The sequence below is a fragment of the Eutrigla gurnardus genome (assembly GCF_963514095.1).
Source record: "Eutrigla gurnardus genome assembly, chromosome: 4".
Lineage (NCBI taxonomy): Eukaryota > Metazoa > Chordata > Actinopteri > Perciformes > Triglidae > Eutrigla > Eutrigla gurnardus.
In genome coordinates, this window is record NC_139918.1 from 22,616,398 (window position 1) to 22,629,743 (window position 13,346).

General features: G+C 40.8%; 1 protein-coding gene across 1 annotated transcript in view; it reads right to left on the bottom strand.

The window, feature by feature from the left end:
• Positions 1 to 13,346, bottom strand: part of LOC311012881 (uncharacterized protein) — a 203,874-nt gene that overhangs the window by 7,513 nt on the left and 183,015 nt on the right. The gene's annotated exons all lie outside the window — the stretch shown is intronic.

The window sequence follows — 13,346 nt, forward strand, 5'->3', positions numbered from 1 at the left end:
TCAACCCGTCATCTTCATCTCAGTATTTCTCAGTAGGGGTTCCTCACGCAGATCTCTTGTCTACCAGCTTCAAAAGGAATATCAAAAGTTGTAGTTGTGATACTACCTGCACCATTACCGACTGTACGGGCGGGTGTGGTGTTCATGTGTGCGTGTTGCCTCAGAAAGTTACCAGCATGTGCAGCTCTTACATCAAATTCTTTTGTGTTGACCTGCCCACCTCCCGCTTGGCTGCACAACTGGAGGGCAACCATGAAGCAGAGAAAGGAAGCCGCACTCCACCGCTCTGCCATACTGCACTCTCCTGTCCTCACGGGGGTCAAGATGACCTAATTAGCACATATGGATACCTCCTAAACGAGTCTATAACAAGCTCAATGTGGTGCTGGTGATATGTCAGATGGCGTGTGGCCTATTTACCCTCAAATGCAAATGCAAGGGCCCAGATACTTAGTGATGCAGACTTGAGTGTCCCACATCACACAGTATGCTAATTGTTTGTAATGCATTCGTTTGCAAGCTATGCATTATGTGATATGATTAATGTTTTGTCTGTGATATCACCATATTGTATATAGGCTCTTAGCCTCATTAAACTGGCTCCCAGTGTGTCATATTGATTTTAAATTGTAATTGCTTAAAAGGTGACAAAGACCCAGAGAAATCTGCTGAGGGTTTGACAACATATTGACCCTCAGTCGGTCTGCAATTATCACACTTTTATCAACTTAAAATACTAAACTAACTGAAAATAAATGATTGGCCTATTAGTTTGAGGGTTACAGTTTTACTCTAAATGGCACCATCCATCCATCCATCCTGCATTTCTTTGGACTGTGGGAGGAACCCAGAGAACCTGGCGAGAACCCATGCTTACATGGGGAGAAAATGCAAACTCCACACAGAAGGAACCCGTACCCGACCCGGGAATCGCACTCGGGACCCTCTCGCTGTGAGGTGACAGTGCTACCCACTACACCACAGTGCAGCCCTCTAAATGGCACCATAATTAACTAAATAGACATCATGCTGTGTCAACGAAAACTTTAAACTAGCTATTGAGACCATAAACTAACGTTTACCATGTTTAATGAGATAATATAACAAGTGCAAAGTAGAATTTTTTTCATAGACTTCCATGCAATATGACTTTTTTTGCAACGAGAGTCGCCCCCAAATGGCCAGTAGAAAGAATGCAAGTTGAAGGCACTTCAGCATTGGCAAAGTCTGAATGCTCCTGAGCCCAATGCATCACTGCAGCCACTGAAACACTGAGGAAATTCAAGCCAGGTTTGGTTCAGGTTTGGTCCAGGTTTGATCCAGGTTTGGTCCAGGTTTGATCCAGGTTTGATCCAGGTTTGATCCAGGTTTGGGCCATGTAGAGCGGAATCAGGTCGGATTCTGGCCAACACCCATGAACACCGCTTCACTGCAGCGCATGGACATAAATTATGAATTACATTCCCTAATTTTAAGAGTTTTATTTATAAATTCAAGACCTTTTTTTACCTGACTAAATACCTGAAGTGATCTCACTACTGCAAAAAACAAGTTTGTCTCCCCATCAAATCTCTTTTTTCCTTCATGTTTTTGAAGGGGGGGTTTATTTATTTTTTTATACACAACTGTCACTGTATTCTGACTGCATCTGAAACAAATCAGTTTGAGCGTGCATCACTTGGTGTACTTCCGTTTCCACCAGGACACCGTGTGAATTGGACTGTTTTTGCAATGATTATTTGCATAGAAAAGGTCCCATTTTGCAATAAATGGATATTACCTAATTTTAATTACATGCAAGGAGAATCGGAGCACCGAAACCTATTTGTTTGGCAGTGCAGTTACGCGTGCATTTCACTGCTTGTGGGTACATTGAGAATTACGTGTTTCTTTTCATTTTCAGGTTAAACAGCCACAAAAGCTGCACAATCCTTGTATGAGTTTGTCCCTGAATGTATTAAATGTGAGGGGTATGCTCATGGCTGTAGTAATCGTCCTCTCGTCTTTATCTACACAACTTCAAGCATTTTATAAATAAAATCAATGATGGAAATTTGTTTTTCTTTTTTTTTTTATAAAAATGCAAGTATCCTTGATGGTTAACAAACTCAGTGCTTTGATAAGGATGAACAGTTCCTTGCATCTGTAGATGAGGTCAATTTAATCTCACTTCCAAACAATCTGCTTTTATCAGTAAATCATTGCATGTCCTCAAGAACCAGCACCTCTGTGGAAATGTGAGAAAAATGTCCATCTAGACTTGAAATGAGATTAGTTTTTTATGGTAAAAAAAGAGCCATGGTGTATTTTAAAGTATCAAAAACGGACAAAAATCACATAAATTTGCCCTCGGTAGTGTCATAAAAGTTTTGATGCAAGATTGCACTCACTGAGACGAGAGAGATTGGCCTTTAAAAAACTGCAGTCAGAAGTGATTTTTCCATTGTGGGCTATTGACTAGTGACAGTGTCGAGTCTATTTAACAGAGGACTACATTAGATCTAAGACCCAGTAACGTCGTATCTCATCAGTGCTCGGTGTGTCGGGGCACGTCCTGCATTTAGGGAACACAATGGTTACGTTGTCCCAAAGAGGATTATAAAACAACTCCAATTTCTGTGCCAGGAAACCCAATTGCATCATGCTGCAAAAAAAAGCTACAATTCATGAGATAACTTACCCTTTTGGTTTCTGTGAACGAAACTTTTAGTGAGTCACCGGAAGATGACAGACACGGTGTGTTCTCGCTAAAGGAGTCTAATAGATTATCGAGCAAATCCCTGCTGTTATTCCTTAGATCTTTGAGCAAGGTTTTAAGAGAAGACTATGCGTTTTCCTTTGTCATTCTATAGCATTGAATGCTAGACTGTTTCATATGAGAACTAGGTGGTAAAGACCTCAGGGTGATGTAGCTAATTTGTCTTTATGAGGAGCATCAAGGGCAGGCAGTCAACTGTTCATAAAAGGCCTGAAACCCAAATGACAATGGCAAAAAGCACTTATGGACGGGATAATGAAGAGAGTGAGCTTTGCCTTGAGAAGCGCAGCTGAAATAGCTTGCAGAAAGCTGTTGCCATGGCTGACAGGAAGAAAATGGAAACAAAAATGATTCATTTCACCCTGTTGGCACGATAGTGAACTTGCCTTGGGAACTGAAGAAAAAGTAGCCGTGTTTACCTGTTTTGAATGGTGACGGGAGGAAGCAGAGATGGATAGATTGGGGTTATCATCTCTGCACTGACGGCACAAAAGGACAGCGAATGCAAGGCCATGTTTGTAGTTAAAACCGCCTCAGATGAATATGCAGTAATTGTAAGATCCAGATCTGTAGCAGTGCAAATCCTCCACAGGAGCAAAGTGAAGTATTATTGCAAATTTCCCAACTTAAAATAAAGGATTTTTTTTTAAAGGATGAACAGCAATGGACTTACAGCTCGGGCTATTGGGAATGTCACTTTTGCAGGTATTTCAACATGAACCCATTTTGTCCCAAAAGTGGTTTTCAGTCTGGACCAAAAGACCATATCTGCAGATCCACATCACTCACAGGTCAAGGTGCTGTTTGATGGATACAAATCCCAATAAGTTATTTACAGGTCCAGACCCTGCTGGAGGCTACAATTTGACATAAAAAAACAACCCTTTTTTAAAAATGTCTTCTAGCTTTTACCTTTTGTAAGAACCAAACTGTGTGGCACCGTGAAAATCAGTCTGGGACATGAAAGCCTGGCCGGGCATCGTCTCACAGTCCACAACGCTGACTCTGAAACAGGAAGAGACAGTCGGACTTCTTTTCACTCTGATCTAACCAGCAGCAGTAACACGCTCTGACCCAGATAAGCCCACTTCACATTGTTCGTTAATCAGCTCTATGCCGAGGCCTTTGGTCATTAGTCCAGGGCAGAAGATTTTAAATTACTGATGCCAAAGTCCATTGACTTTCTTACATTTTAATAAATCAACATCCCTAGTTGTCATACACTGAGGCAAATGTGAATTCCTAACAGCCTTTTGAGAAGTACTTTGAAGCTGAAGTTTCGTATGTAGTTCATATTATAAAACGTGGTTGCGTTGCAGTTAGACCAAACCAATATACAATATTCATTTCTAGTGTAGGAAATCCCAATGCTGTTACCAGACAATCTGCACAGACAACACAGTACCTAGTAGGCCTGTTAGCTAATAGGCTGTAACATGTTTATTCTTTGTCATTATTGTGCCTGCTGAACACCAAGGCAAATTCCTCATATGTGAAAACGTACTTGGCAATAAACTCCTTTCTGATTCTGGTTCTGATGTACATGTGTGGGAATACAGTATGAAGTTGTTGAATTGAACTAATTTAGCAGCTAGCTAGTGAGTTAGCGAGTGAGCTAGATAGTGAGTTAGCGAGTGAGTTAGCGAGTGAGCTAGATAGTGAGTTAGCGAGTGAGTTAGCGAGTGAGTTAGCGAGTGAGCGAGCGAGTGAGTTAGCGAGTGAGCGAGCGAGTGAGCTAGCGAGTGAGTTAGCGAGTGAGCGAGCGAGTGAGCGAGCGAGTTAGCGAGTGAGCTAGCTAGCCGCTACTCATCCTCACAGTGGCAGTAGAGGGAAAAGTTTTGATTACCAAAGACATGAGGGTTGTCTTTACAATACTCTGCACCGAAAATATTTATGCTACACAAAATTATGTATTGTTTCTCTGATCTTTTCTTTCTTGTATAACTAGATTGTTTTACTTCTGAGCTTCTCAACCCCTGACGACGGTTTGCAAGTAGACATAGGCCTATAGTTTTTATTTTAGTGGATTAAAAAAAAGTTATAACTGGTGAAAAGCATCCACATATTTACATGATGAGGTATCCGATCACATTAACTGATCACATAACATTTGATTAATTATTCTGAGATACAGGCTGGATATCATTATTGCAATCATCCTTGCTGTAATTTATATTAAGAAGAAAATATGTTTTTTTTTTGTTTTTTTTAATTTTAGGAGCAAGAGCTGGCCTCAATTTTTGTCATTCCCCTGACCTTCTAGTTCATGGTCATCCAGATCTCTCATGTTTACTCACAAACAACAGCTGTCTCATTCATTCTCCGCCACTGCCTTGCAACTAAAACAGTGAAGCCTCCGGCCTTCAAACGTTGGCATTGGATATGAATAGCAGTGCACTTAAATCAGCGCACTGATGGAGAACTCAGAGCCGAAATCATCATTTGCATCTCAGTGCTTTACATCTGCTTCATACAAATGACTCTAAATCAGCCTCAAACTCGAACTTGCTCTGAATTCAAGGTGCTGCTTTTTGTGTGTGGGAAGTTGCTCTCTGTGTCTCTTCGTCGTGTCGTGTAGATATGGAAATGTACTGCAGATGGAAAAGAAAAACAAATCCCCTGACGTAATGCGGAGACATTTGAGAGCTACGTTTTCTTGCTGTTGAGAACATTACTGGGTTTGCATTTAATCTGAAGAGAAATGTGCCACCATGGATCGCGGACCATTAAAAGTGCCTTGTGACCTCATTTAGAGAAAGCCTGCAAATGTCCTCATGTAGACTTATAGCGGGAGAAGAGCTGCTGATGGTCAGTGGAGGTGTTTTTTATGTTAAGAAAGATGACAAAATCCTTTGTTGAACCAAGACAAGAAACAGCCAAGCCCAGGAGTGCGGTTTAACAACACTGTGCTGACACTTGGCTCAAGCTATGCGAACGCTCTTATTTTCCAAAGTGGCTGTATCTTATTTAGTGCCACAGCTTAGTATCATCTTTTTCTGTCCTCTTAATCATCATCAAAACTGTAGTGGAGACCATCTAGGGCAACGTTCAAGCTCAGGTCCAGTCCAAACCAGGGCCTTTTATTTATCAAGCTCAAGAATGCTCTGAAGAGTCGACTTACTATTAAAATGTTTTTCATTAAAAAAAAAGATATGATCAGGAGAATTGCCTTTTTCTTATAGGAATATATAGATCGCATGTGATCATTTTATTATTTATATGTATTAAGAAGCAGAATATGTAATCAGGCAAGAATTTACCTACAACTGCCCCATTGTTCAAAACAGTCCTTAAATGTTGTTCATCGATGCCTGAATTATTTAACAAACAAAACGAAACTAAAACAGCAAAGGAAAGCTAAATAAAAAAATAAAAAAATAATAATAATCTGCCTTGTCATGGAGACAGTTCATTCTAAAAGATATCAGTGAACCTCACAGGAAACACAGGAAAAGAGATTTTACAAAACGACATAGTATGACCTCTGAACAATTACTGATGATGATTAGTCATACCTTCCAAATTAAAACCCCAATATCCTGTGTGATACTTGAGCTAATGTTGGAGGGTTACAGCAGGGGGCGCTAGAAATAAAGGGATGGTTTACCCTCAAATACTCTGACAGAACTTTTTGCATACTCTGGATTTTCAAATACTAAGTATTTGTTTATGGTCTTTTATTAAAGATCTTCTCACCCATAAAGGAAGCTACTGTGACACCGTCCCTGCGGACGCCTCAGTGAAGCGAATCAATCATCCCCATGCTCTTTGATCGTGCCCCAGCTAGTGGGAATTTCGACATGATATGTTGCGTGACTTCTCCTCTTTTAACCCTCCTTCAATGCACGACGAGTGTCACTGACTCCCACTAACCACTGTTGGGGTCAAAGGTCACCCGGCCATTTTCACAGATCCTGTTTTCCTTTTTTTTCCGGAAGCAACTGGATATCTGCTAACCCCACTGAGAGTCCAGGATCTCGGGGGTGAATGTGTTTCACATTCTGCAGCTGCTCTCAAGCTAAATGATCAGAACATTATTAAACCCTGACTTCATCTTTTTAACCACGCAGGTGTGAAATTGATTGAAATTATCTCTTGCACCTCGGAAATAGATTCAAATTCTCATCATGATCAATAGGTGGCACTCATGATCCTTGAAAGTTGACTGCAAGGTCATCTATTTTTTTTAGGAATTTATAATTGCTGCAATAACTATTTCTTAACAATTTTTTTGCGTGACACCTGGGGGAAATCCTAAATTATATCACATAACTTCAAGCGTATGAATCATATTTCCCTGCTTTCTGACTCTGAATAAACCTGCTGGGTGAAACATCCTCCTCCGACACTTCCCATGTCTGTCCTTCGTTCTCTTTCTTGCCTGCCCAAATCCTGATTCAGGCATTCATCACCTCCAGATCACACACACACCTCTGCTTTAGTACATTACCTTCCCTGTCTCCCTCCAAAAAACAATGCCTGTTAGCTTTGCATGCAGGAAGGGTTGCAGATCAATCCACTTCTCTCTGCATAAAGAGCTGTTCATCATGTGGCTCCTATCATCGCTGTGACTTACACTCTTACTCTTGCTGATGCCAGAAGACCTGAGCCTCATTGTCCACCTTCAATCAAACTTTTGACAGTCACCTTTTTAGTGAAGCACGGATCATTTCGAGCCATGGCGAGCCATCTAGATGTTTTTTTGTGAATGCCAAATTACCTAAAATGACAGATTGGATATAACCGATAACCGATACCCGTACTGATTCTATTGCTGTATATCATTCCACATTTATAGGCCTTTTTGATTGCAATTTTGATGCTTTTTGAGCTAAACATTAAAGTTTGCTACCATGCTCACAATGACAAGGCAAACATTTAGCTGTTTAGCAGATCTAACGTTTACCATCATTCACTGTCGTAGTTTGAGCATGTTAGCATGCCAACGTTTGCTGATTAACACTAAACACAGTACAGCTGATTCTGATGGGAAGAGTCAATAGTTTTGCAGGTATTTGGGCAAATGGAAAACATGTAATATGTTTTGTTTATGATCTGATGATGGCACTATTCACATGGGATCACAGAATATATTACAATTCCTCCTGAGGGGAATATGAATGCATGAACACGCATGGCAATCCATCCAGAAGTTGTCGAAATATTTTACTTAAAGCTTCAAATGTGAATTTTGAAATCTGAATGTCTGAAAAAGTGGTGAAGCGACTGCCAGACCGACATTCCTATACAGCCACACTGCTAGAAGGACTCACATTTTAAAGCAAAATGTCAACAACAAAAAATCATAACAATGCCTCACAATAGAATGCCAATAAATAATGTTTTTCTTTTTGAATTTCAAATACCAGACATCAGTAGGACACAATAATACGAGAGTTAAGGGGTTTGTTGGACATCCGAGCAGTTAAAAGCAGTTTAACTTTTCGAGCCATAGCAGCACATAATGGACAGTCGGGCGTCTCGGAGCCAGCTAGCCCATTAGCCTCGGCTAATGCATCCAGGACTCCCTGCCATGCACTGCCCATCACTCCAGATTAGATCTGGTTTCACACAGAAGCCGCCTCGTCTCTTTGTGCTCGGGGCAACGCTCGCTGCAAGACAATGACCCCTGAGAAACTGTTGCTGAGAAAATGTGCGTTTTTTCATGCTAATACGTTTGTGTATTCAGTGGCTGAGGTTACAAGGTCAAATAAAGGTCTAGGAGAGAATATTAGGTATCCGCCAAAAATAACAAACATTTCCGAGGTTTCACGGACAGATATGTTGTGACTGGTTACAAGTGTAGGGGATCCTCTGAAATGAACAGATTACAAGTTGCAGAAGTCCTATATTGTAAACGTGCGGTAACACGTATCCGATTCCTGTTTCCCCTCAAAATGTAAAGAGGATATTGGCTCAATCAGAGGGTGAAATTGTTTTTGACCATGCCTGTGATCTTGGGTTTCACAGCTCCGCCTTGCTAAATGGACCGGGTGCATTAGGGGCCAGAGGTGCACGCCGCAAAGTGCTCTTGAAAGGCGAAGGGCGAAAAAAACAACTCAAGGCAGCCTCCCCGTGTTTTTCAGCCCCGCCGCTCCGCTGTAGAGGGACAGTGACACGTACCGACCACGGAATGGCAGCGTTGCGTGTCGGGTTGCAGCCCAACAAATCAAAACAATCCTCCTGATGGAGAGCGGGCCGAATGTTCATGGAGGGTACGGTGAGTGACATGAGGGCCCTCGTGTGATGGAGGGTGAGCGTTTTCCATTTCTTACTCTGCTTTGTTACAACTGGACAGTGTTTGCAAAAAAAAAAAAAAAGAAGAAGAAAAAGGAGACAAAAAGAAGTGAGATTTAATTGTGATGTGGTAATTTATTTTCCGAATCATCTCTCATCTCATATCACAGATAAGAAACAAGGAATTAACAACTTGGATATTCTGCATTTTTCAGAATCCAACATTTTATTAAATATATAATTCATGGAATTCTTTCTCTCATTTGGTTAAAACGTCATTCTCAAATTTTAAGGCTTTTTATTCTATCTATTACTTCCCTACTCTGTGGTACTTATCCCAAAGTCCACTGGTTCTAAATAGAAACATAGAGCTTTAAACATTTAGTTTAAATAAATATATTCACGTATCTGCAAGTCATTCTTTAGAAAATGTCACACAAACAGGAGTTTTATTCGGAACAGCAACAGACGTATCCATTAACGTTTGAGATGTAAAACGTACATGTTTTCCTATAAGAATAACGTCCCTTATTTTAAGGGACGTTATTCTTCTCCCTGAACATTACACTCTATGATCACTTCATCTCATTTGTTTGATTTAACTTAATGCATACTTTGATTCATCACTACCGTCACTGCCACATCACCCAGTATTCAAGAGTGTTTTGATTCATTATTTTTACTTTTGTTCTGTTTGACATTAAAAAAAAACATTCCAGACAGAAGACTGAAAAAATACTTAAATGGAAAATCGATTTAAATACCACAAAGAGTTGTAATCATAACCTCTAATAAAACATACTTAAAACCAAAATCTAGGGCCTGAGTGCACAATGATTCACTCCCTCTTGCTCGGAAACCCACATTTTCTCTCACTGCCGCCTTTTGAGAAGAGGTGACTCATCGTGCCGAGGCAAATATGCCAACAGTGTGCACTACCAGCAGGGTGTGTAAATTCCACACCTGTCCCATCATCTCTCCCTCAATCCCTCCCTCCGTCTCCCCCTCCCCTTTTGTGCCTCCTCTCTCCTCACACATGCTCCCGCCCTCGCTCAACTGCACCTCACACCGAACAGCTTGAGGAGCAGAGAGCAGCCCTGTCGTGCTAAGAACATGCCACGGAGGGAAAACCAGCTGAGAGGGACCGGGTCTGACCGCTCCGAGGAGGGCCTCTCTCTTGTGTCTAGCCCACATCGCAAACAGGTAAGTTGAGAGTCACACCTTTTTTACAGGCTCTTTGACGCTACATGCATGATGGTTGGTATCTGAACTCTTTGGCCAACAGAAGAGGAATGGTGAGTGAAATCAAAAGCATGTGTTGGGATTATGCATTAAAGTGAATCTTTATTGGGGAATATTTTTGTGGCGCTGCCGGTCCACTATTATGTTTCTATCTCCTGCTTCTCATCAAAATGTCATCATCTCTGACATATTTTTATGTTTAGTTCTCCATTACAGATGAGGCAGAACAAGCCCTGAGAAGTTATGGTTCATAGAATAAAGTCATGTATGGAAGTAGGAGGAGATGGTGGCGGCTTTGTTATCCTGCTTATTTCACACCAATGATGGATCTTCTCTACAGGGAAAAAAAGGAGGTGGTGGGATGACAAAGGCTGCAGCTGCCTTTTCTTCTCCTGAAGGAGGGTGAAAAAAAAATCTAAATGACATAATGGCATTGGAGCTCAGGTAACTTCACTGTGTGACACTGATACCCTTGAAAGGAATCCAACTCTTGGGATGTGTTTACAACCCAAGAGTTGTGTGAAAACCAAGTCATTTTGAGGACGCAATCAATGAAGGTGGTTTATTTGGGATAAGAATAAAGAAATGATGAAGAAATGACATAATGATAAAATCAACACTGTAAAGAAGTATTATTATATTCGCATGTAGGCCTTTTTTTTATTTTTATTAAGATTTAACTGGTACAACTTGGCAACTTGGTCACATTTTGCCATTTGAGTAAATTTGTAGAATATCGAGACAGGGTTGATGCCTGTGTGCAGCAGGTGTAGTTGTGGGGCTCCAGGTGGAGGCGGCTTGAGCGTGAGGAAGGGTTGTTTTCCAGCGAGGGGTGATGTCATGACACCACTGTTTGGTCGGACTGTTTGTTCTGAAAACGGAGCCTGTGTCCTGAGGCTCAGACAAACTATCCGAGTACAAACGATGGAGGCAGCGACTCTTCACAGCCCGGCAGGGAAGGAATATACCATCTGTGTGAGAAGGGAAAGCCGATCTCTGCATCGAAACTTTATAAAACACCTAGTAGTCATTTAAAAGGGGCCTGCATCTGGTTTAACCAGTACTTTACCTGACTTTTTCTCCACCACATTTATAAACTATAGCTATAAATTGGATTGGCATCACAAAATCTAAAATGCAGTCATCCAAATGTCAATAATCTAATAATATCTTCTTGCTATACCAGGTGCCATTCTGCTGCATCGCTGCAGTACGTTTAGTGAGATAAAATCATGAATGGAAGACTTTGTACTTTCAATGGAGTATTTCTTACTGAAATGGTCGAGATGCTTCCTTCGCCACTGGACGTAAAGAGTGATGTGAAGCAATGAACTTCTTTACGAGGCTAATTAGCATGCATGTTACTGTAGAAAAAGAGCCATTCATATTGCATTTGAACATCATAAAACTGTGGTCTGACTCTATCATCTTGTGTCTCTACATTCAGATAAGTGGGCAGTGTTAATATATTAGAATAATACAGTTTTATTAGCAAATGACCTCAGTTTTTTTTCTTTATCTCATGATGTATTTGCCTGTAGTGGATCACACAGCAGACATTATTACTTTAAGTGCTTTGAGCAATGATTGCCACATCAATTAAATTAACGATCTCCATTAAAGTCTGTGTAATTTCATGAGTTGGATAAAGATTTTTTATTTATTTTTTTCTTGCAGAATGAGACACACAAACCTGTGACCGGATGACTTTTCTGAAGATGCAGAACTTAGCTCATTAGTGAGCATTGAACCAAACAGGAATTGTTCACAGTGGCTAAGTTCAGTGTCTAACATGAAAGAATGAACTCCCACAAAAACCGTCCCCCGGAGCGGAGAGGTGAGAAGGATTCGCCGGATGGAAAAAGTTAGGCCACCTGTACTGTAAAAGAGGAATGCTTTAAAAAAAATACTAATAAAAAAGGTCTTGCATGTCCAGACAGTATGGTAGTCAGCTGATTTATGGAAAGAAGAAGAGTTGTGTACTCCTGTGCCTACTGAACTGGATTCAGTGTGTCTTTGCAGAACTGGCTCAGTTCAGCAGGAACAAGAGTCACACCTGATGTGACCCCCAACAAGGCTAACAAGGCTGTCATCATCGTCCCCATTAAAATAATATAGGAACACCACAACCATGTTCATTACGGCGCTCGCAAGCTCACAAAAGAAAACGCTGTGCGTGCGTGTGAGTGTGTGTATCTGCATGCGTGTGTGTGTGTGTCCCAATTTGTCTTCCCGGGAGGCTGAGTATGGCTGCCTCTGCAGGCCGTCCTTATCAACAGCAGCTGATTTGTGCTGAGTAACACTCCACGTTGGCTCTCCTCATTGCTCACGCTATAATAAGCTGTCAGTGTCTCTGAGAGCTTCTTCTCTAAATTGGGATACACCGACTCAACGCCTCTGCAGTCATTATATACCAGAATGGACAGGCGCTGCATTAGCATAAGCAAAACTGTTGCTATTGATTTTGGATGTCCTTGGCTGTCACGGTGCCGTGTGAAAAATTACTGTCGGGCCATCTTCCTGTGGATTTATCTATGGGAAGAAAACTGCATAACTGAATACAGCCCGCCTGAAAAAGAAAGGAATATTGTTGAATTGATATAAAATTGAATGTTGAATTTTTTTCTGACACTGCTATTAAATATAATGTTGAGAAAGCATTCAATACAGACTGGACTTTTTATTTCATCATGATGTGAGCTCATTATTCCTGGATGAATGTATTATATTGTAGCCTGCAACTCAATGTGAACAGTATACTGCTGTAGCTGCCGGTGGAACTACTTTATATACTTTTAGGTATCCAAGGTAAGTCACAAGATAAACAGAGGGTTGTGGGATAATTAACAGGAGGAGTGAAACAAATTGTTTTATATTCTTTTTTTCTGTAATCTTTGCCTTTTTTTGTGAGTTGTGGGTTTTGGATCATTTCTCCTCTTTGGGCCTTGAAAATGTACCATCTGAGACGTTTTGAGGGACAATGTCTCTTTGATTCAACAGTAAACATACAAAATCTCACAAGAGACAAAAAGGTTGAAAACGTGTGGTTTATTTTTTATTAATGCAACATTTACAAGATTATTTTATACTTAGATTACTTAGATTAATC